Source organism: Bos taurus, chromosome 29, assembly GCF_002263795.3.
Source record: "Bos taurus isolate L1 Dominette 01449 registration number 42190680 breed Hereford chromosome 29, ARS-UCD2.0, whole genome shotgun sequence".
Lineage (NCBI taxonomy): Eukaryota > Metazoa > Chordata > Mammalia > Artiodactyla > Bovidae > Bos > Bos taurus.
The window spans coordinates 38,002,680-38,028,774 of record NC_037356.1 but is presented as its reverse complement, the minus strand read 5'-3'; the positions used below and the strand labels follow the sequence as shown (position 1 = coordinate 38,028,774).

The following is a 26,095-nucleotide window of genomic DNA, read 5'->3' as shown; positions in this document are numbered from 1 at the left end:
TTCTGAGAAGCTTCAAAGTCCACTCGCCAAGGACACTGATGAAGGTTAAGATTTTATTGAGACCTTTGTGTTTTTTTCAGACCTATTAGTGACCTAAAGGGCTAAACTAGGGCATGTCAGAGCATATATAATTAGGGGCTCCCGGTCACCACTACATGCTAAGAACCTGAACTTCCCTGAGTACTTGGAGCCAGGAAAGAGCATGAAGTGGCTTGTGCTCCTCGAGCTGGTGGCCTTCTCTGATTACAGAGTCATGTAAGTATGGAGACTGTAAGCCACATCATATTCATTTCTGTGATTTTTCTTTACATCTGATTATTCTATTCATCAGGTTTAGAAGGGAATGAAATATTTCCCTGACAATCTTAAAGTTCAACCCTTACTTATTGATAAGTACATTACTATAGGAACTGTGGGTCCCAAGGGTCTTGGTGTAGATTTGCATAGCTGCACAACTCTTGGGGTCCAGTCATGTCATGACCTATTGAAATTGGAACTCCTTGCAATTGTTCAGTGCACAGTCAGTGCAGATATAGGTGTGGTCCTGTGGAATAGCACTTTTCTACATTTTATTTAGAATAAATAAAATGTCCTCTTTGTTCCCTCTCTACTTCAGTGTGTATATGTCTATGTCTGCATCTCTGTATCACTATCATCTATCTCTCCATCTTTTTGGAAGGCTCTGAGTGTATTTCTCTCTGTGTTCCTTTCTTTTAATTTTACATTTGACTCATCCTTCCTTCTTGGGCCTCTACATTTCCTTAACTTTTTCCCTATCTCCTGGATTCTTTTTTCAACTCTCTCTTCTCTTTCAACTTAGAAAAAGATTTGGAGAGCTACTTATACACTGTTTTATATCTGACAAGCAGTGTGACCACAGCCAATTCACAAACCTCTTGCATTTCAAATTCCTCCCTTGTAAAAGAGGATAGGAATCCCCCTTCTACCTCCCTCCCTGAGCTTCTATGAGAAGGATACAGTGGGATGGCAACAGCAGTGCTAATGGCTGTCATTGTTGAGACTTCATATTTATCAAGCACCTTATATCTATCACTTCACTTATCCCCAAGATATTCTATTTGGAGGGTTTGAATCATTACATTCCACCATTTTACCGAAGGGGAGACTGGAACCCCACATGGTCATATGGCTTACCTAACATTACAGAACAGAATCTTTATTGAAACCTATGTCTTTACCATGGCATATGCATAAAATTCATATAATAAGGTGACTCATAAAAATGATGAGAAAATACACAGTGCCATTGCAATGACAGTTATACCTTAACACTGACAGCTAATTGTAGCCTCTTCTTTGTCAAATCCTTGATGAAAGAATACCTCTAACAAAAGTGAAGACCATGAGAAACACCCTCAGTGAAAAAAACATGCTGAACAATTTATTGAAGGAACATGCTTACAGACTGTCTCAGATTTGTTCTCGTGGCTTAAATATAACTATTCATCCCCTGAGGAACATCATGGATGTGAGTGTTTTGAGGGGATGCTGCACCACAGCGCCTCCTGGTGCTCTAGCTTAGCACTGGGGCTCATCTGGAGATGCCTGGTGGGATGCTGGGGCTGGGGCTCCTGCAGGAGGCAGAATCCCTGGGCAACAGAGGCCCCACCCAGGAGAAGGCACTATCATCCTCAAGTCTTTGTCTTGCTGACTGGGCCCAGAAATTACCAGGTGGCAGGTAAACGTCCATTTCTGTGCCGTAGAAGCATCATTAGTTTGATGGAGATTGTTCCTTCTGAGGAGAAGGCAATGGGGACCCACTTCAGTCCTCTTGCCTGGAAAAACCCAAGAACAGAGAGGCCTGGTAGGCTGCAGTCCATGGGGTCACTAAGAGTCGGACACAACTGAGCGACTTCACTTTCACCTTTCACTTTCCTGAATTGGAGAAGGAAATGGCAAGCCACTCCAGTGTTCTTGCCTGGAGAATCCCAGGGACTCAGGAGCCTGGTGGGCTCCTGTTATGGGGTTGCACAGAATCAGACATGACTGAAGAGACTTAGCAGCAGAAGCAGCAGATCTTTCTGAACTAAGGGAGTCACTCAGTTACAGATGAAGAGTGAACCATCACTGATTAAAAGGTAGAACCAACTGCAAAGCAATTGTGAATCCCCAGGCAGAAGAATTCAGTTTCCACAGATGCAAGAACCACAGCAGTAAAGTTACTGAACCTGTATTCCATATAAGGCCATAAGAATCTAACACAGTGCTTACTGTTATTAGATTAGAAAAGGGCTTATTTTGTCTTCAAGAATGCCCATGCCAGCCTGAGAGATAGGCAAAGAATAAAAACATGTCAAATGAAAGTCACCTGTGTGGTGTTGATTGGATGTGCTCTGAGTATAGAGGGAGTGGCTGGGGTTGATCAAGAAGGACCTCCTACAGAAGGGGGTGCTAAGGCTGGATTTGAAGAGACTACAGAGCTTCTCAAATGAAGGCACCAGGACTTCCGTGGGTGTCCAGTGGTCCTCGAGGCCCAGTGATTATGCCTCTGGGCTTGCCATGCAGGAGGTACCACTTCAACGGCTGGTCTTAGAATCAATATTCTGCATACAATGTAGCACAGGAAAAATATATCAAATGCAGACACCTCTGTGACCAAAGTCTGTGAGCTGCACAGTGGTTAGAAAGTGATCTCAAGAGATATGTGACACCCAATGGGAGGCAGCAGTGTGGGAATAGAGGGTAGCCAGTTCTGCACTAACCCACTCCCTTCTTCTCCCATTAGATGCTCTACATGGATAACATCACCATTGGAACACCCCCTCAGGAATTCCAGGTTATCTTTGACACAGGCTCATCTGATTTGTGGGTGCCCTCCCACTTTTGCCCCAGTCCAGCCAGTTGTGAGTACAGACACCCCCTACCTGGACCATCATTCACTTGGCTGCTGCCCTGCTTCAAACCTTGGCACCTGATGACACTCATCTCTTGTGTCTGCAGCTACACAAGTTAGATTTAGACATTACAAGTCTTCCACCTTCTGGCCTACCCAAAAGACCTTCAGCATCGCCTATGGATCTGGGAACATGAAGGGATTTCTTGCTTAGGACACTGTTCGGGTAACGTGTAAACAGAAGCTGAGTCAGGACTGGCTATGTAGTGACCACTGCTTGCAAAACAGATTCAGGACCATCTGGCAGGACCCTTCCTACCCTACATCCCACAGACATTGGCCATCTTACCCACAGGATCATGTCTCTGGGGAGGCAGTGCCCGTGGTGACACATGAGCAAACAGATTAGCTAACCCAGAGAGTGACTTGAGGTATGGACTTGCAGCTCCTCTGCCCATGAACAGTTCAAGGTTCACTTTACTGGTAGGGAGAAGAGGGGATAAAAGAACCCACATATATTTACAGACTGTTCCAGGCACTTTCAGGTAATAATTGGTTTAATCCTGCAACAACCCCACAAGCAGGTGGTCTGATTAGCTCAGGAGACTTATGAAGAAACTGAGGTACAGACAAAAAGGCCCTTGCTGAAGTCACACATGTGGTAAGTGGTGTAGCTGGGCTGACTTTTCAGAACTGCAGTTGCTGTGGGGTGTTTGGGACAGGATAAAACTGTTCTGGGGACCCTGGGGGCAGTCAAGGGCTTCAAGTATTCAGAGTGGGAAACTGGAAGCCAGAGATGTCAGGGGGCCTGATAAATGAGTTCTCACTCTAGGGGACCTTTGAGAGTCTAATAAAACCTATGGCCTGCCTCCCCAAAGTACTTGAGTAGTTCCCCTCTCTTTCTCTTTCATACACACTCACAGAAATACACACATATGCCCAAAAGTGATTTCCCAGGAAGTAATTTCATAGAACCTTGCAAGCAAGATTGTGTTTTCAGCTTCTGTCTTCCTGGACAGGTGCAGTATGCACAGTACCTTACAGAGAATGCAGTCCATTCCTGTCATTGGGTCATGCCAAAGAGAAGGCTATATTGCTCTCAATCATTTTGTCCACAAGGTGGCACCAATGGGTCCTGGCCTGACTCTTGGTTGCCCCACCTGGACAGAAGCCACAAGGCCAATTTGACTCACTCGGGTGGTGTTTTTCAGAAAGGCAGATGTTTTAAAATTCACAGCCTCTCACAAATGGAATCCAAATTCCCCTCCCAGCTTGGTCTAACCGTCTGAGGCCCACCAAAGACAGAGCCCAGCCTCAATTCTTCTTTGAGGATCTAACGGCAATGCACCCCAGCCCAGTCTTAGCCCTACTTCACGTATCTGTAAGTGGGAACACTCTTCTCTTCCACAGATTGGGGACCTTGTAAGTACTGAACAGCCGTTCTGTCTAAGCATGGCGGAAAATGGCTTTCAGGGTATACCTTTTGCAGGTGTCTTGGGCTTGAACTGCCCCAACATATCCTTCATTGGAGCCATCCCCATATTTGACAAGCTGAAGAATCAAGGTGCCATTTCTGAACCTGTTTTTGCCTTCTACTTGAGCAAGTAAGTCTGAGATGGACAATCCCTTTCTCCAAATTAGCTGTAAGATGCTTCTAGTTGCATGAAAATTATAGAACACTTGATAAAGAAGTATTCTAAGAGACAATCTAACCCAGGATAACTATGGCCCCAGGGCCCTACCTGTCATCACCGCTGGTTTTTATAAATAATGTTTTATTGGAACACATTCCTGTTCCTGGGCTCAAGACCAGTAACTTGTTCTAGGGGGGTGAGTTAGGAGGAAGAATAATGGAAGGCAACAGGAACCAAGTTGGTAGAAAAAGCAATACAATTTGCTTATGAATTTGATAAGGAAGGAAGGAGAAGGATGGTGGATGTCTTTCCTTCCTCATTAGCATTCCACTGGGAGCTCAGGACCAGCTCCCAATTTGCAGGAGCCAGTGAAAAATGAAAGTGTGGGACACAGAACAAACATGTGGGACCACTTGTTCAAGAAATATTAGTTATTTTAAGACAGGGAGAGAAGAGGTGGGGTCCCTTCTGAATGTGGGGCCCTTTGGACAGTAGAGGTCACAGGCCAGTGGAGCCAACTCTGGGTGACCTGAACCCACATCCTTAGCACTCCCAGGCTTTTATTTTCCTGAAAAATGACAAGCTGGACAAGGGAACAGCAAAAACTCTTTGGCCCCCTGTCATCTGAGGGTTTCTGAGCACACAGGTAGCAGGAGGTCCTGGCCCTCTTCAGAAGACATAGTAGGTGGAGCCCAGCCATGTGACTCAGCTTCTAACCTCCTCTGTGCCACTCATTAGCCAGTAACTGACCTCAGTCTGGTTCTCAATCGCTCCTAGCCTCGATTTCTGCATCTGTAAATGGAGACCTTATTACGGCCTTGTTGGGTAGACAAGCACAGACGGAAGCTCTCAAACAGTGTTGTTGTTACTGTCCTCCAAAGATCTCCCCCTCTTTTCTCTCTACAGATGCATGGGGAGGGCAGTGTGGTGATGTTTGGTAGGGTGGACAAAGCCTACTACCAGGGAATGCTCAACTGGGTACCATTGATCCAAGTGGGAGACTGGCATGTACACATGGACTGGTAAGCCTCTCCCTCTGAGGGTCAGCCCAAGTGATGCTCCATACCTGAAAATGGACACAGGAAGACACACACAAATGGATTCTCAGACACATAGTGACATAGATGTATACACCACCCACAACGACACATACAGACACACAGACACATGGAAACACACAATCAGACACATATTAACAGAGACACATATAAACATGCATAGCTAGTCAGAGACACAAAAGCACAATTAGAGACACATACTAACATATATACAAACAAACGCATAACACATAGATACGCAAACAACCCATGGGTTCATAATCCCCAGGCCTTCTGACCAGGGCTCTGACCAGGTTCCTAAAAGGGTCCAGAGAGGACTCTGCAGCTGAGAGAGGGCTGCACCCACTGCCCTGTGAGGAGTGGAGCATGGTTAGAGGACTCTACAGTGTGGTGAACAGAGGATCAGGGAGAATTACACCAGCCTGAACAGAGTTATAAGATGACCAACTGTCCAGGGCTACCTGAGACCAAGGAAGTTCTCAATAAAGATAAATGTCAGTTTAAAAACAGGGACAGTTCTGAGCAAATGGGGAAAACTGGTCTCCTTAGGGAGCAGCTACCCAGCAGTGGAGAGAGGTTGGCTGCAGTCTTAAGACTTGAAAGCAACCAATAAAAAAGACACCCCATGTACCTGGGCACACAGTGGTGCAGGGGCTATAACAGAGAATCAGGAAGGTGGGAACCAGGAGTGACCTGAGGACAAGAGGTATAATTGATAGGATTCTGTGTAATACCTTCATACAAAAGCTGGTCTGTCCTTTGGAGTTTCTGTGGGCTACTCATGTATTTTCTGGCTACGGTCTCAGGGTCTGAGCTGGTTGTAGGAGCAGTGCTTGGAGACACCCTCTCCCAGAGGAGCCCCTCTCTCCCACCATTTTGAGAATCTGCTGCCCCTGAGAATCTCCATCTTCACTCTGTGGCTGACCAATTATTTGTTCCCAACCAGATACAGCTCTGTGAATGTTTCTCATTCATTATTTTCACAGTCTTCATTCACTCACTAAACAGACAAGCATTGGGCATCCACAGTGTGCCAGGTACTTTAGCGAGGTAATGAGAATAAAACTTGCCCTCACATCTAAGAAGGCAGATGCACAAGAAATGACATGCCCACATAGTGAATTGTGCCATTCTTGTGCATCTGCCTTCTTAGATGTGAGGGCGACATAGTAAATTGTGACTTTGGTACATGCTAAACATGAGAAATGGAGAAGGCAATGGCACTCCACTCCAGTACTCTTGCCTGGGAAAATCCCATGGATGGAGGAGCCTGGTAGGCTGCAGTCCATGGGGTCATGAAGAGTTGGACACAACTGAGTGACTTCAGTTTCACTTTTTATTTTCATGCACTGGAGAAGGAAATGACAACCCACTCCAGTGTTCTTGCCTGGAGAATCCCAGGGACGGGGGAGACTGGTGTGCTGCCGCCTATGGGGTTACACAGAGTCAGATATGACTGAAGCGACTTAGAAGCTGCAGCAGCAGCAGACAAGAGAAAGGGTCTACAGAAAGTGACCAAGACAAGAGACTGATAAACACCAAGGGAAAGACTCCCTGAATCAATGACAATTAAGCTGGAATCTGGAAGATGAGAAGAAATTTGCTAGTAAAAGGGGAGGGGACTCTTCTAGGAAGGAAGACCAGCTTGTCTCAAGATATAAAAGATCCTGGTGTATTCAAGTACTGTATTCAAGTACGTCAAGGAAGGTGCCATGTCAAGAGCAAAGGAAAAGAGTCAGCGCAAAAGATGGAGGGCTGTTTAGGAGACAGTCGAGAAGGGGGCAGCTCTGGGGAGACTCAGAGTGGCCTTGATGCCCACTTTGTCACACTTCTCTCAGCATCTCCATGAAAAGAAAGGTTATTGCTTGTTCTGGTGGCTGCAAGCCTCTTGTAGACACTAGGACATCACTGATCCTTGGCCCAAGAAGACTGGTCAATAACATCCAGAAGCTCATCGGTGCCACACCACAGGGTTCCGAGGTGAAGGGTTATGCCCCAGGGTCACTCCCAGTCTCCACACACAAGAAGGATCTCCAGGGCCAACCTCTCTCCCTCTCTCTAGTAGCACTACATTTCATGTTTTGCGGTCAATACCCTGCCCTCTACTATCTTCACTATCAACGGCATCAAATACCCAGTGCTAGCTCGAGCCTACATCCTCAAGGTGAGGGGAGAACCCTGAGGGGTGGTTCTCAAATAGGAACTTTCAGGAACCCTTGGGCTGCTGCTGGGAGAAGGGCACCCTCTGTAGGCCATCTCGCACTATTGCAGATGCTGCTGAGCCCTGTTGCTGGGCCAGAGCCTGCCACAAAACCAACCTCTTGAGAGTAAAGTGCCGTCTGGGACACTGATCATCCTGAAATAAATGTGGAGACGCCACACCATGCTGGCATGGTGGGACTCACAAGGAGAGAGGAACACAATGGTCCTCAGTCCTCAAAGAGCTTCAGTTCAATCTGAAACCTCAGATGCATGAACACAAAAGTCAGTTTTAGCGGTCGCTGAAATAGGCCATGTGAAAACGAGTGAAAGGTTGTTGTTGAATCACACAAAGACACTGGGATTCTTGGCCCCCGGAGGAGAAGAATTCAATCCGGGGCCAGAGACGAGGCTTGATTGCTCAGAGCTTTTGTGTAATAAAGTTTTATTAAAGTATAAAGGAGATAGAGAAAGCTTCTGACATAGGTATCAGAAGGGGGGAGAAAGAGTACGCCCATGCTAGTCTTCAGCTGGATATTATATAGTCACTAGCAGTCTGTTAATGAAAGAAAGGAATGTCTTAAAACTCAGAATGGCACCAGGCCCCTCACCCATAAGATGCATTTTGGGATAATCTTGGCACCAAATGGTTCAACCTGGGCCATAAAATGGTTAACTTGAATCTTGAAGAAGGGCAGATCACCATACAAATAGTTTTGTTTACATAGATTAAGGGAACAATATCTGAATATACCACACTGGTTTGTCAAGTAGGTTCTGAGCCAAGAGGCAGAACCGACTTGAAGATAGAGTTTGGGGTAAATGCATAGTACATTAGCATAGATTAAGATAAACATTTCCATAAGAGAAATGCATTTGTTATCTCTAGGTTTGAGAATATTTAACTTCAGGTGAAACCATGCGTCATTATGGCAACACAGTATTTGAAGAGAAACCTCCTTTTAAATTTGTATAGAGAAGGAAAAAATATTGCTAGTTTGTTTCCTCCTGCCGCTTAAGAGAGATAAAAATGTCCGACACTTGCAGGCTATTTCCTCCTTTTGGAGACCCCTGGCCTTCCTGCCTGTTACCTTCTCAGGAGGATAACTGGGGACATTCCAGCGTGCTCTCCCAGCATAGAGATTAATAGTCTCCCTTCCCTTCTCACAGTTTTTATGGATTGGATGATAAATTACATGGTCAGCCTAGTTCTCGGATGCATCTTCCCCTTGCTCTGGCCGGGTGCCCCCTTTGTGAGTCAGGCTACCGGACCCCTCTGTAGGGAGGCTGGATGCTAATGTGAATAAAGAGTGCACAGTGACTGCTCAGCCCTGGCACAGGGTGGAGGCTTCCTGTCAGCTCCCTAGGGCAGTTCAGAGCTGGCTGATGGGCTCAAAGAAGGCTTTGAGAAAGGGAGGGAATTTCAGGAATTCTAAAACTGTAAACTCATGGAGCCACGTGGAGGGTTGCTTGGTTCTAGGCAAAACTGCACTGGATTCCATGCAAATGGAATCCCAAGGTGCTCTGCATTGGGGCCCTGGGGACTTGGGGTGATGAGGGCTGCAGACTGACCAGTGGGGATGGGGAACCAGAGTATGTTACCCAACCAAGCCTGGAGTGGCCAAAGAGGGTGAGTGCAGGCCGAAGGAAGCTTCCCAGAGTTCCTGAACATTCACTCTTCAAGAACGTGCTGTGGGCACTGCTCTATTTAAGATGGATAACCAACAACGAGTTGCTGTGTAGCCCAGGGAACTCCACTCAGTTATATGACAGCCTGGATGGGAGGGGAATCTTTGGGACCAGGATACACGGATACATACGGTTAAGTCCCTTTACTGTCCACCTGAAACTCAGAATATTTTTGATCAGCTATACTCCAATACAAAATAAACTTTTTTTAATAAAGTACGGAGTGTGGGAACGCAGGAGGAGAACCAGCATTCTCTGCAGAGAAAACAAGGAGCAGGAGTCAGAAGCAAAGAAACAGGGAGTGAAGAGTACTATGGATAGTCTTGTTCTATTCTAAAAATTTTATTGAAGCATTGCTAATCTTCAGTGTTGCTTTAAGTTCTTCTGCACAGCAATGTGGCTCAGTTACACACATAAAAAATATACATTCATTTAAGAATGTATATTCTTTTTCATGTGGTTTATCACTAAATATTGAATATAGTTCCTTACACCCTACAGTAGGACTTTTTTTTTTTTTTTTATCATTTTGCCATATCCCCAACTCCCAGTCTTCCCCTACCCAACACCGTTCCTCATGGCAACCACATGTCTTGTCACGTTTTGGTTTTGGATGAACTCTCACATCCCCTGCTGCTCATAAAACCCCTTGATACTTACCAAAAGAAGGAAATAAAACCAAGAATTGTGCTGAGTCTGAATATTGGCAGGAATTGCAAGTAAGAGCTCAGGCTGACTGGTGTGTGTCTCTGACTCCCCCAGGATTCTAGAGGCCACTGCTATACCACCTTTAAAGAGAACACAGTGAGGACATCTAGAGAGACCTGGATGTTGGGTGACGTCTTCCTGAGGCAGTACTTCTCAGTTTATGATCGAGGAAATGACAGGATTGGCCTGGCACAAGCAGTGTAAATGCTTGGTGTGGCTCAAGAATCAGTAAGGCCGCTCCAAGCAAACACTCACTCACACTTAAGGCAGTCTTGCCCAGGATGCTGGTGAACTGTGTTTGGTGGGCTGCAAACCCTATTCTCATGAAAGAATAAAGGGTTTCACTCGTAATGGTGCTGAAACAAATGGGTGTCTCTGTTTGAGTCTGGGAGTTGTACAATGATCGGGAAGGATCTAGAGCAAAGTCTGAATCACATTTGAGAGGAGCCCAACTCCAACTGGCTTCAAGGAAAGGGGAGACTCATTGAAATGATTCTGGGAATCCAGGACACAAGAATTAGAGCAAATACAAAGATCTCAGTGACTGGACCCAAGAAATCAGAAGTTATCAGTTCTCTATTTCTCACCCTCGCTCTTTCCCTTTCCTCTTCTTTGATGGTCTTAGCTTGACAACTTTCTTCCTTAAGGCTTCTATACCTAGTGAGGGAGTCCAAGCTACCTGCCCTAGGGTTTTATATCCTGAAGGCATCTCCTAGTAAGGAAAGAAGTTTGGAGCCATTAGAGTTCAAGAGTGTTCTCTGAATTACGCACCGCAGTTTAGATGTACAGCCATAGATCAGCCATCCTGGCAGGGCCATGGGTCCTATAATTGGCTTTACATGGTCATTGGCCCTGACCCAGCAGCACACATGATTGTCAATTTCCTCCAGAATTGCATGAGTGAAGCTGGGGAGAGGCAGCCCCAAGGATAGCGACTGGGGGATCGTCTACACCATGGAAGACTCTGTGATGACCCAACAACTCCACTACCTCCTCATTGAGAGGAATTATAAGGGATAATGATATAGACTCTCTTCATCCCATCTCAGATGATCCTATCTCTGGGCTCTCTTCCAGGGGATTTTGGGTGAGGTACTATATGCAGAAATGATTCCCTTTTGTTCCCACACCCCAGTCACCAGCTCTCTGCCACATATGCCTGCTCTGTCCTTTTCAGTCTTACTTGTGGACTTACTTGATGGCCCCAGTGGATCCCTGAGCCACCCCCCTCCTCAAGGGCCCAGAATGCCCATTCCTTGGCCTCCAGTGCTGCTGGGGAGAATGCAACGCATGTATCAGGGTACCCAGGGTATGCAGAGCCTTCAGCTTTTCTGAGTTTCCTCCAGGGGTGGAGTGACAAACTTTGCTTGGAGCTGCCATGGTTAGGCACTTCTGCAGTGGAAGCATCCATTCTTTCCACCTGGAGTCCCTCAGTAGATGCCTCAGCTAAGAGAGCAGGGGTCAGAGGTTTATTTCCTTTCAGATTGACTAGTCTGATCTCCGTGTTGTATAAAGGGCTGTCAAGAATCTTCTCAAGCACCACAGTTTAAAAGCTCAATTCTTTGGCACTTACCCTTTCGTATGGTTCAGATCTCATATCTGTACATGATTACTGGAAAAATCATAGCTTTGACACTACAGACCTCTGCAGCAAAGTGAGTCTCTGGTTTTTAATACACTGTCCAGGTTTTTCATAGCCTTTCTTCCTTCCAAGGAGCAAGCGTCTTTTAATTTTGTGGCTGCAGTCAAGGTCCATAGTGATTTTGGAACCCAAGAAAACAAAATATGCCACTGTTTCCACTTCTCCCTCATCTATATGCCATGAAGTGGTGGGACTGGATGCCATGAATATTGAGTATTTTTTTGTGAATATTTTTTTTTGAATGGTGAGTTTTAAGCCAGCTTTTTTCATCTCCTCTCCTTATCAATTGGTCTTTAGTTCTTTGCTTTCTGCTATTAGGGTGGTGTCAACTTCAGATTTGTGGATGTTGATATTTCTCCCACCAATCTTGATTCCATCTTGGGATTTATGCAGTCCAGCATATCGAATGATCTTTCCTACATACAAGTTCAATATCCAGAGTAACAATGTATACCTTGTCATGCTGCTTTCCCAATTTTAAATCTTTTAGTTGTTCCGTGTCTGATTCTAACTGTCACATTTTGATCTACATACAGACTTTCAGGAGACAGGTAAGGTGATCTGGGACTCCCATTTCCATAAGAATTTTCCACAGTATGTTGTGGTCCACACAGTGAAAGGCTTTAGCATAGTCAGTGAAGCAGATGTAGATGTTTTTCTGGAATTCCCATGCTTTCTCTATGGTCCAATGGATGCTGGCAATTTGATCTCTGGTTCCTCAAACCAGTTTGTACATCTGGAAATTCTCAGTTCATGTACTATAAAGCTTAGCTTGAAGGATTTTGAGCATTACCTTGCTAGCAAGTGAGAAGAGCACAACTGCATGATAGGTTGATCATTCTTTCGAATTGCCTTTCTTTTGCATTGGAATAAAAACTGACCTTTTCCAGCACTGCGGCCACTGCAGAGTTTTCCAAATTTGCTGACATATTGAATGCAGCACTTTTACATCCTCATTGTTTAGGATGTTCTAAACAGTTCAGCTGGAATTCCATCACCTCAACTAGCTTTGCTTGTAGTGGTGCTTCCTAAGGCCCATTTGACTTCATGCTCTAGTATATCTGGCTTTACATAAGTGACCCCAACATCATATCTATCTGGGTCATTATGACCATTTTTGTATAGTTCTTCTGTGCATTCTTGCTACCTCTTCTTAATCTCATCTGCTTCTGTTAAGCCTTTGACTTTTCTGTCCTTTATTGTGCCATCTTTGCATAAAGTATTCCTATGGTATCTCCAATTTTCCTGAAGAGATCCATACTCTTTACAATTTATTATTTTCCTCTAATTCTTCTACTTTTCACTTACGAAGACTTTCTTATCTCTCCTTGCTATTCTCTGGAAGTCTGAATATCATTGGATACATCTTTCCCTTTCTTGTTTGCTGTTCACTTCTCTGATTTTCCAAGCTGTTTTGAAGGCCTCCTCAGACAACCACTTTGACTTCTCACATTTGTTTTTCTTGGGGATGGTTTTGGTCACCACTTACCATACAATGTCACAAAACTCTATCCATAGTTTTTCAGGCTACCAGACCTAATCCCTTGAATCTATTTTTCATCTCCACTGTATAATCATAAGGGATTTGACTTAGGTCATAGCTTAATGGTCTAGTGATTTTCCTTACTTTCTTCAACTGAAGCCTGAATATTGCCTACTTCTGCCTAAGCAATAGTATCAGATTACCACCCACCACTCCCAGTGGGTATGGAGCAAAAAACACAATTTGAGGACTATACAGTGGAAGTGAGAAATAGATTTAAAGGACTAGATAGGATAGACAGAGTGCCTGATGAACTATGGACGTAGGTTCATGACATTGTACAGAAGACAGGGATCAAGATCATCCCCATGGAAAAGAAATGCACATAAGTAAAATGGCTGTCTGAGGAGACCTTACAAATACCTGTGAAAAGAAGAGAAGCTAAAAGCAAAGGAGAAAAGGAAAGATATAAGCATCTGAATACAGAGTTCCAAAGAACAGCAAGGAGAGATAAGAAAGCCTTCCTCAGCGATCAATGCAAATAATAGAGGAAAACAACAGAATGGGAAAGACTAGAGATCACTTCAAGAAAATTAGAGATACCAAGGGAACATTTCATGCAAAGATGAGCTCGATAAAGGACAGAAATGGTATGTACCTAACAGAAGCAGAAGATTAAGGAGAGGTGGCAAGAATACACAGAAAACTGTACAGAAAGAGCTTCATGACCTAGATAAAAAGGATGGTGGGGTCCCTCACCTAGAGCCAGACATCCTGGAATGTGAAGTCAAGTGTGCCTTAGAAAGTATCACTACGAACAAAGCTAATGGAGGTGATGGAATTCCAGTTGAGCTATTTCAAATCCTGAAAGATGGTACTTTGAAAGTGCTTCACTCAATATGCAAGCAAATTTGGAAAACTCATCAGTGGCCACAGGACTGGAAAAGGTCGGTTTTCATTCCAATCCCAAAGGAAGGTAATGCCAAAGAATGTTCAAATTTTGGCACAATTGCACTCATCTCACACCATAGTGAAATAATGCTCAAAATTTTCCAAGCCAGGCTTCAGCAGTACGTGAACCATGAACTTCCAGATGTTCAAGCTGGTTTTAGAAAAGGCAGAGGAACCAGAGATCAAATTGCCAACATCCACTGGGTCATCAAAAAAGCAAGAGAGTTCCAGAAAAACATCTATTTCTGCTTTATTGACTATGCCAAAGCCTTTGACTGTGTGGATCACAATAAACTGTGGAAAATTCTGAAACAGATGGGAATACCAGACCACCTGACCTGTCTCCTGAGAAACCTGTATGCAGGTCAGGAAGCAACAGTTAGAACTGGATAAAAAATAACAACTGGTTCCAAATAGGAAAAGGAGTACGTCAAGGCTGTATATTGTCACCCTGCTTATTTATCTTATATGCAGAGTACATCATGAGAAACGCTGGGCTGGAAGAAGCAGAAGCTGGAATGAAGTTTTTCGGGAGAAATATCAATAACCTCAGATATGCAGATGACACCAACCTTATGGCAGAAAGTGAAGAGGAACTAAAAAGCCTCTTGATGAAAGTGAAAGAGAAGAGTGAAAAAGTTGGCTTAAAGATCAACATTCAGAAAACTAATATCATGGCATCTTGTACCATCACTTCATGGGAAATAGATGGGGAAACAGTGGAAAGAGTGTCAGACTTTATTTTTGGGGGGCTCAAAAATCACTGCTGATGGTGATTGCAGCCATTAAATTAAAAGACGCTTACTCCTTGGAGGGAAAGTTATGACCAACCTAGATAGCATATTGAAAAGCAGAGATATTATATTACTTTGCCAACAAAGTAGGCAACAAAGCCGTCGAGTCAAGGTTATGGTTTTTCCAGTGGTCATGTATGGATGTGAGAATTGGACTGTGAAGAAAGTTGAGAGCCAAAGAATTGACGCTTTTGAACTGTGGTGTTGGAGAAGACTCTTGAGAGTCCCTTGGACTTCAAGGAGATCCAACCAGTCCATCCTAAAGGAGAGCAGTCCTGAGTGTTCATTGGAAGGACTGATGTTGAAGCTGAAACTCCAATACTTTGGCCACCTCATGTGAAGAGTTGACTCATTGGAAAAGACCCTGATGCTGGGAAGGATGGGGGCAAGAGGAGAAGAGGATGACAGAGGATGAGATGGCTGGATGGCATCACCTACTCGATGGACATGAGTTTGAGTGAACTTCGTGAGCTAGTGATGGACATGGAGGCCTGGCATGCTGTGATTCATGGGGTCACAAAGAGTCGGACACGATTGAGTGACTGAACTGAACTCACCCTAGGTTTGTTCTGGCATTTCACATACTTAGCTGTGTGACCTTGATCAAGTCCCTTAACCTGTTTTCTCATCTAGAAAATGGGCACTATGATGATACTTCAACCTTTTAGATTGCATATGTGCCTGCAAAGAGCAGGTGGCCATGAGAGGGCTTTCTGGGTTCCTGAGTCTGGAACAAATATGAATTATTCTGCCACTTGGGGAGAAGGAAATCTTCTGTTTAGAAGTTATGGCTGCCATTCCCAAGGTTAAATATTGATTCAAGCCAAATGACATCTATTTCTGAACCATGACACAGAACTCTGACTGAGCCGATGCTTCTGTTTTCTGGGGTCCCACAAGAGCTAATCATTACTGTCTCAGATTACTCCCTTCCTCAGCATTACCAGTCAGCCTTTCCTTGCCAACTACTTCTAGCCTGAAATCACACTGCAAGGAGAGTTGTAAGGCTTTTGGTCTCTTTTCCATTTCCCACGTCTCCAGCATAGCAACAAGTAGCTGTTCTGGCTACTTCTCATAGCAACAACTATGGCAACCTGCACAGTCCAATCTCAGCCTGTTAATATAAGCTGTCCCCATATGGCCCCTCATGGTTAAAATACCTACAGTGGCCTTAGAAACCTGCCTATGCCTGCTGTTTAATGAGGAAATATGTGTGGACCTGATCTAGTTTGCTTTCTCAAACCATGCATTGAAGAAACCAGACATTTAGTCATCTACCTACCCACAGGAATTGACAAAAGCAAGCCAACCATCATGCATTTCTCACTTACCCCAAAACAATATTGAAGTAATCTGCCACAACAATCTGATACATTGGCATGTACACTCTAAATGGGACACTTTTCCTCTGGATTCGTTTTCCACCTAGTGCAGAATGTCTCCCAGGAGGCTGGTGCTCCAGCATCTGGTCACCTGGTTTTTGCAGACTTAGCCCACTCCAGATCCCTTCCACATCCGTCAGTAAAATCTAGAGAACAAAATCAGTCAAAGCTCTCACTTGTGCAGAAAACAGCTTTTGGTTTTTTTTAGAAAACAATGTTTGGTAACACACTCAAAATGTTATGCTCCTTGCCTTGGATTCAAGGACTTGTACCAGAGGATGGGAAGCTTCCCCTTCCAACTAAATCTTTCTCTACTCCCATCAGGACCAGAGGCTTCACTGGACTCTGTGTCCTCACTGGTATTGTTCAGTTGCTAATTCATGTCTGGCACTTTGTGATTATATGTACGGCAGAGAAATAGGTTTCCTTGTCTTTCAGTATTTTGAAGAGTTTCCTCAAACTCATGTCGATTGAGTCGGTGATGCCATCTCATCATCTCATCCTTTTTACACCTCTCCTTCTGCCAACAATCTTTCCCAGCATCAGGGTCTCTTCCAATGAGTTGGCTCTTCACATCAGGTGACCTAAATGTTGGAGCTTCATCTTCAGCATCAGTCTTTGCATTGAATATTGCTCTACCACTTCCAAAACAAAACTCATGTTTCCAATCACCTAACAATATTGAGCATTGATAAAGTTTAACAGAACAGGGATGTTGTCCCCTGGGAAATCCCAGCACTGCCGTCCTGCCTTTCTCTTACCATTCTCTAAACCTGGCATAGAATTGCTTCCCTACAGCTTCTCTTGCTTGAAAAGGCCTACCAACGTATCATTGTCAGCTATCCAGGAACTGTTCCTTCTTCATTCCCCAAAGACTTCTGCCTGCTCCCTGGTTGTCCTCTGTACATCAGTTCAGAGGACTTGCTATATCATGCTAACTTCTTGCTATATCATGGGGTGCAGTGCACCAGGCTTCCCTGTCCATCACCTATTTCTGGAGCTTGCTCAAACTCATGTTCATCAAGATGGTGATCCCAGCCAACAATTTCATCTTCTGTCTTCCCCTTTGCCTCATGCCTTTAACTTTCCCAGCATCAGGGACTTTTCTGATAAGTCAGTACTTTCCATCAGGTGGCCAAAGTATCGGAGGTTGAGCTTCAGCATCGGTCCTTCCAATGAATATTCAGGACTTATTTCCTTTAGGGTGGACTGGTTGGATCTCCTTGCAGTCCAAGGGACTCTCAACAGTCTTGTCCAACACCAGAGTTTAAAAGCATCAATTCTTTGGTGTTAAGCTTTCTTTATGGTCCAACTCTCACATCCATCACAACTTCTGGCAAAACCATAGCTTTGACTATACAGACCTTTGCTGGTAAAGCAATGTCTCTGCTTTTTAGTATGCTGTCTAGGTTTTTCATAGCTTTATCTTCCAAGGATCAGCATCTCTTTTTCACAACTGCAGTCAATATCTCCCTTGACTTTGGAGCCCAGGCAGATAAAGCCTATCCCTGTTTTCATTGTTTCTCTATGTATTTGCCATGAAGTAATGGAATGGGATGTCATGATCTTCATCTTTTGATCTGTACATACCATATCAAGACCATCCCTAAGAAAAGGAAATGCAAAAAGCTTGTCTGAGAAGGGCTTACAAATAACTTAGAAAAGAAGAGAAGCAGGAGGCAAAGGAGAAAAGAAAGACATACCCATCTGAATGCAGAGTTTCAAAGAAAACAAGATGAGATTTTAAAAAATCCTTCCTAAGTTATCAGTGCAAAGAAATTGATGACAACAATAGAATGGGAAGACCAAAGATCTCTTCAAGAAAATTAGAAATAGGGAGGGAAAATTTAATGCAAAGGTGGGCACAATAAAGGACAGAAATGAAATGGACCTAACAGAATCAGAAGATATTAAGAAGAGGTTGAAAGAATACATAGAACTGTACAAAAAAGATATTAATGACCCAGATAACCATGATGGTGTGATCAATCACCTAGAGTTAGACATCCTGAGATGCACATCAAGTGGGCCTTCAGAAGTATCACTAGGAGAAAAGCTAGTGGAGGTCATGGAATTGCAGTTGAGCTATTTCAAATCCTAAAAGATGATGCTGTTAAACTGCTTCACTCACTATGCTAGCAAATTTGGAAAACAGGAGTGGCCATAGGACTGGAAAGGTCGTATTCATTCCAATCCAAAAGAAAGGCGATTTCAAAGAATGTTTATCTCTCACACAGTTGCACTCATCTCACATGCTACCAAATTTCTCCAAGCAAGTCTTCAACAGTACATGTACTGTGAAATTTCATATGTTCAAGCTGGATTGAGAAAAGGCAGAAGAACCAGAGATCAAATTGCCAACATCCGCTGGATGATAGAAAAAGCAAGAAAATTGCAGAAAAACACCTACCTCCACTTCATTGACTTTGCAAAACCCTTTGACTGTGTGGATTACAACAAACTGTGTAAAACTTACAGATACTGGAATACCAGGCCATCTTATCTGCCTTCTGAGAAATCTGTATGCAGGTCGAGAAGCAACAGCAACAACTCAACATGGAACAACAGACTGGTTCCAAATCAGGAAAGGAGTATGTCAAGCCTGTATATTATCACCCTGATTACTTAACTTATATGCAGAGTACATCATGAGAGACACCCAACTGGATGAAGCACAAACTGGGATCAAGATTTCCAGGAGAAATATCAATAACCTCAGATATGCAGATGACAGCACCCTCTTGGCAAAAAATGAAGAGGAACTAAAGAGCCTCTTGATGAAATTGAAAGAGGAGAATGAAACATCTGGCTTAACCTCCCCATTCAGAAAATGAAGATCATGGCATTTGGTCCCATCACTTCATGGCAAATAGATGGGGAAACAATGGAAACAGTGAAAGACTTTATTTTTAGGGGCCCCAAAATCACTGCAGATGATGACTACAGCCATGAAATTAAAAGATGCCTGCTTGTTTGAAGAAAAGCTATTACAAAACTAACATTTTTAAAAGCAGAGACATTACTTTGCTAAAAAAAAATGTTCAATATAATCAAAGCTATGATTTTTCCATTTGTCATGTATGGATGTGACAGTTGCACCATAAAGAGTGGTGAGCGATGAAGAATTGATGCTTTTGAACTGTGGTGTTGGACAAGACGCTTGAGAGTCCCTTGGATTGCAAGGAAATCCAACCAGTCAATGCTAAAGGAAATCAATTTTGAATATTCATTGGAAGGACTGAATCTGAACCTGAAGCTCCAATACTTTGGTCAAATGATGTAAAGAACAGACTCATTAGGAAAGACCCTGTTGCTGGGAAAGATTGAAGGCAGGAAGAGAAGAGGATGACAGAGGATGAGATGGTTGGATGCAATCACTGACTTGATGGACCTGAGTTTGAGCAAGTTTCTGGTGTTGCTGAAGGACAGGGAGGCCTGGCGTGCAGCAGTCCATGGGCTTGCAAAGAGTCGGACGTGAATGAGTGACTGAACTGAATTGAACATACACCATAGCAAATACTATTTGTAATTGGTATGTTTCTCCAGCAAGACTGGGCCTCACTAAGGCCCCAAAACTTACCCCCAATCAAGTCTGCACCCATGCACAGAGTCAGTGCCTAGCATTCACAAGGCATTCAGTGAGTTTTGAATGCAGGGGACTTCCATTTTGGTAGACATAGTGGAGCAAGGGACACATTTATCCTCCTGTCTCAAACAACTCCAAAATAGACGAGATAAATGAAAGAGTAGTTTTTCACATCAAACATCTGGCAGCAGAGAATGGATTCCTGGGGTAGGGGGAGCAAGCAAGGTGAATTCTACAATTGCCCCAACTCTAGAAATAGTTTCCAGTACATACATGGAGGGGGTATCTAGGCAGAGACAGTCTCCCCAAGAATAGAGATTTGTGACTCTAGATAGTTAAGAGTTCACAGGAGAAAGCTACACAGATAGAACTGTGGGAAGGTACAGATGATACCCCTCCAGTTTTCAGTGGATAGTTGATAGTACTGGTCAGAATTATAGGGAATAACGTTTGAGCCTCAAATTGAGCCTAGTATAATTGTGTCCTCACCCACCAGAATGGAAATTAACCATAATTCCCATGACATCAGTAGGGCCTTTAAGACAATATTGCCTTTTTAGTGGGGAATAAAAAGTCTGGTCTAAAGGCTGGTCTCATCTCAGCTTAAAAAACTGAACAGCAAGCCTTCAAAAAGAACAATTGTTTCCAAGAAATTAACAGTGTTTACAAACAGTGCCAGGAATAATTTATAATGATTAAAAAACATCCAGCATCCAAAGGGTAAAAATGATCACATTCAACATCCAATTTAAAATTTCCATATAAATTGTGAAATTCTTTGTCCTAGTTCCTTCACAATATTGTAAAGTAATTATCCTCTAATTAAGATATATGAATTTTAAAAAAAATGTCCAGATGTGCAAAGAAGCAAGACAATATCCATAATGATGGAAAAACCAATTAGTAAAAACACAGTTAAAAATATGCATTACATAATTAGCAGGGAAGGACATTAAAATGCTTACTACAACAATAATCCTTATATTCATGAAGCTGAAGAGTATTGAGTATGTTAAATAGAGACATGGAAAATAGTAACGGAAAGAATGTGGAAAAAAAATTAATTGTCTATCACAGAATTTTAAAACAACTTTAAGAATACTAAAATATATGTAGATGGAATCCAACAGGAAGTTAAATACAGGAGAATAGAGAAAAGAAATTCATAATTACTGGCTGAAATTTTTCCAGATATGATGAAAGCTTTAAAGCCACACAGAAGCTCAATTAACTCAAGGACAGGAAGTATGACAACTGTACGAAGGCATATCATAATTCATTGCTTAAAACAATCAACCAAAGAAATATAACCAGAGGAAAAACAGACACAGCAGAACAAAAAATGGGAATGACAGCAGATTAGGCATATGAACAATGTTAACCAGAGGACACTGGCATTACATCTTAGAGTGCTGAGAGAAATAGAATTGACTCAGAATTCTATACCCAAGAAAAATACATATCAAAAACAAGATAAAATACTTTCAGATGTACAACAACTACAAGAGAGCATCAACACCAACAGACCAATGTAATAAGTGTTTTATAAAAGGTCTCAAGTCAGAAGGAATTTAAAAGGAAGGAGAAATCTGGATCTACAATGGGAATGAACAGTAGCCCAAATGATCAACATGTAATATATATTAACAGGTAATTATAATGACTTTCCCAGTGGTCCAGTGGTTAAGGATCTGTTTTGCAATGCAGGGGATTCTGGTTTATTTCTTTGCCAGAGAACTAAAATCCCACATGCCACTGAGCAACTAGGCCTGCATGTTTCAAATAGAGTTTACACACTGCAAGTACTGAGCTTGCCCTCCTCAAATAGAGAGTCCCTACCACAAGGAATATCCTGCATGCCACACTAAGACCCAACAAAGCCAAAGAAATGATAAATAAATATATAATTTAATAATTATCATAATAATGATAGACTGGAAAGTTAAAGATGTTTACCATGGATCTTAAAACTACTTAAAAAAAGTTACAGTTAAAAAAGAGACAAAGTCTATAAAAGGGAATCATAAAATCTACTCAGTCACAAAGAAGTCAGGGATAAAAAGAGACATGGGAAGAAAGAACATGGGACAAACTGAAGATAAAGAGCAAGATGATAGAATTAAACCCAACTAGAGTTAACCCCTCAGATGTGAATCCAGACGGAAGATATACCCCAGGCCCCAGATGACAGCAAATCCCCATACACTGCACTCTGTAGCCGAAACAGAGCCTGCCGGGCTCCAGGGCCCCATGTGCCTGGGCACAGAACAGCACCAAAAGTTTATATGGAACAGTAAATTAGAAGCCTTCAATCATATGAAGTACATCCTCTGTTTATAAAGAAATGGCATTAGAAATCAATGTTCACTGGACAGAAGAAGAAGAAGGTGCTAGCATAATGCGGACCTTCCCTCCTTTACTACTCTAAAACTTTCCAGGAAGGAGCAGATAAATTGACAGGACTTACATCTCTTCAATACTAGATATATTTGACCTGGGACACATGTTCGATTTTCATGGTTCATTCTCCTCTCTTTGCTCATACTGAGCAACAGAGACTGCTCCTCTAAACCACAGCTCAATCACTGCAAACGAATCAGATGATATTTGCCGAGTCTTCCACATAAACCAGTGACAACTTGTTTCCTCCTAATTTGCACTCCTGGCTCTTTTCAACCAACCATGGCTCTTGTGCCATGTCCTGGAATTCTGGTCCTCTGTCCCTTGCAGTGATGTTCCCATACACAGGGCCGCAATTATGCTCAATGGAATTCCTATTCAGAGCGGCCATAATACACGCAAGAATGGAAAGAACAGGCAGCTCCTTACTCTCCTCTCTTGTTCATTCTCTACATACAATCACTGAACACCTGTGTAGCAAGTCTGTTACAAACAAACTTTCATGTTGAAAACTTTCAAATATGTAAAAGTGCATTTTAATGTGCAATCACTTCAGGTAGTTCACAGATCTGACACACATTGTCTTGGGCACGTCCCAGACAAGTGGGTGTGCTTTTATGTACTTTACTGTACAGAACTGTATGGAGTACAATACATGTTAGTCACTCAGTCGGGCTTGACTCTTTGCGACCCCATGGACTGCAGCCCACCAGGCTCCACTGTCCATGAGATTTTTCCAAAAGGATACTGGAGTGTGTTGCCATTTCCTTCTCCAGGGGATCTTTCCAACCAAAAGATTGAACCCGGTTCTCCTGCACTGCAGGCAGATTCTTTACCGACTGAGCTACAAGGGTAGCTGATGGAGTACAATAGTGCAGTATTTTTATTTCAAGCCTATGATTTCTGAAAGGAAGCATAAATGCAGTGTTAATATAGATGGTACTACTATTCTATTTTTAAGAGTGTTCTTAGTTGCTTAGCTGTGTTCAACTTTGGCAACACATGGACTGTAGTCAGCCAGACTCCTCTTGGCATGGGGATTTTCCAGACAAGAATACTGGAGTGGGTTGCCATGCCCTATCCAGGTACTGCAAGATTAAAAATGTTTATTTTATTGTTTGTGTTTGTTTTTTATGTATTATTTGTGTGAAAACTATCATAAAGCTATTAAACTGCAGTAACTTATAGCCATTTGTCTTAGTTGGCTGTCTAAGTAACTTTGATGGACTTATGAAGAAATTGGGATTTTTGAACACCCTTTTGAAATGTAACTTGTTCGTACACAGGGGACTTACTGTCCTGCTAAGACCTGTGGATCCAAAAGTGAGCGCATCCCCTCCAGGCCCAAGGAAATCACATTCTTGGTTGGGATTTTAGAGGAAACATGAGATCTCCATAATTCTAGCCATATCAGTCCTTCAAAAGACCTAGATCAGGAGAAACTAATATTAAAGTAGAAATAGTCATTGTTTTTCTACACACCTCTAGAAAGTGTTGCTAACTCCTCAGTACTGGATCTTGTAATGCTGGTGACTGGATGGTGAAGTGATGTGAAGAGAAGTAAGAAAGGTGAGACAGGTAGGTCAGAATGTGAGGTAACAAAGACAAGGTATTTAGAAGCTGAAGAATTGAGAGAGATTTGGGACCTGAGTTGGAAAAGCAGTTTTCAAAACAAATTGGGTCATGTGGTATGTATGATCATCACTTCAGTCCTTAGAATATCTCTACTGACCAGTCTGTCTTTTTTTCTCTGGAGCACAGTTCAGATCCATCCAGCTGTCTCTCATGGCTGCTCCTTCCTCCTGGCTCCCACACTGTGCCCAGCTGTTCAGCCTAATATATTCAGAAAAGGTTTGTTCTTTAAGTCAGATACTGCTGGCTGCCTACAAAATGATCTATTCTCTGCTTCTCTTTCAAAATTGAAAATAGTTTTTTATATAGCCATGAGCCAAGTAACTAAAGACTGCATTTCCTACCCAACCGTGCTGTTGGTCATGACTGGTGACTGACATGCAAGCAGACCTGTAAGAAGGATTTTTTAGAAGACTGCTTTCAAGGAGCTGATTTAGCTGAGAGATGAGTCTCTTCCCTTCCCTACCTACTTCCTAACTGCTCCCTGGATTTTAGTTGTGATAGCTGGAAATCTTGAAGTTGTATTGGACAATCATGTAACATTGGAGATGGATGCCACCCATGCTGTCTCTGGCCCACATCAGCTTTGTTTCAGTGGGAGAAAAAATCAATTTCATCTTGCTAAAGTTATGGTTGTTTTAGGTTTTTGCAATGTGCATCCAAACTACTCCTGATACTACCATGTGTTTTATGTGATATAGCCTTATTATTTTGTTGGATTTAGTGAATATATTTATATTTTACATTTCCCTTATTGATGCTATCCAGCCATCTCATGCTCTGTCATCCCCTTTTCCTCCTGCCCCCAATCCCTCCCAGCATCAGAGTCTTTTCCAATGAGTCAACTATTCGCATGAGGTGGCCAAAGTACTGGAGTTTCAGCTTTAGCATCATCTCTTCCAAAGAAAACCAGAAACGAATAAAAATAAAAACACAACAACCCCAAAACTATGGGACACTGTAAAAACAATGTTAATGGGAAGGTTCAAAGCATACAGGCTTACCTCAAGAAATAAGAAAAAAGTCACATAAATAACCTAACTTTACACCTAACACAACTAGAAAAGGAAGAAATGAAGAAACCCAGGGTTTGTAGAAGGAAAGAAAACTTAAAAATTAGGGCATAAATAAATGCAAAACAAATAAAGAAGACCATAAGAAAAATCAACAAAGCCAAAAACTGGTTCTTTGAGAGGATAAATAAAATTGACAAACCATTAGCCAGACTCATCAAGAAACAAAGGGAGAAAAATCAAATCAACAAAATTAGAAATGAAAATGGAGAGATCACAACAAAAAAACACAGAAATACAGAGGATCATAAGAGACTACTATCAGCAACTATATGCCAATAAAATGGACAACTTGGAAGAAATGGAAAAATTCTTAGAAAAATAAACTTTCCAAGACTTAACCAGGAAGGAAGAAATAGAAAATCTTAACAGACCCATCACAAGCACAGAAATTGAAACTGTAGTCAGAAATCTTCCAGCAAACAAAAGCCCAGGACCAGACGGCTTCACAGCTGAATTCTACCAAAAATTTAGAGAAGAGCTAACACCTATCCTACTCAAACTCTTCCAGAAAATTGCAGATGAAGACAAACTGCCAAACTCTTTCTATGAGGCCAACATCGCCCTAATACCAAAACCAGACAAAGATGCCATATATAGGCCAATATCACTGATAAGCATAGATGGAAAAACCTTAACAAAATTCTAGCAAACAGAATCCAATAACTTATTAAAAAGATCATACACCATGACCAAGTGGCCTTTATCCCAGGGATGCAAGGAGTCCTCAATATCCACAGATCAATCAACATAATACACTACATTAACAGATTGAAAAATAAAAATCATATGATTATCTCAATAGACACAGAGAAAGCCTTTTAAAAAAATTCAACATCTATTTATGATAAAACCCTCCAGAAAGCAGGAATAGAAGGAACATACCTCAACATAATAAAAGGTATATATGACAAAACCACAGCAAACATTATCCTCAAAGGTGAAACATTGAAAGCATTTCCCCTAAAGTCAGGAATAAGACAAGGGTTCCCACTATCATCATTACTATT

The 26,095-nt window shown here is 42.6% G+C and overlaps 1 pseudogene; it reads left to right on the top strand.

The window, feature by feature from the left end:
• Positions 1-202: 202 nt before the first annotated feature.
• LOC785376 (pregnancy-associated glycoprotein 1-like) lies at positions 203-10,346 on the top strand (annotated as a pseudogene).
• Positions 10,347-26,095: the final 15,749 nt, after the last annotated feature.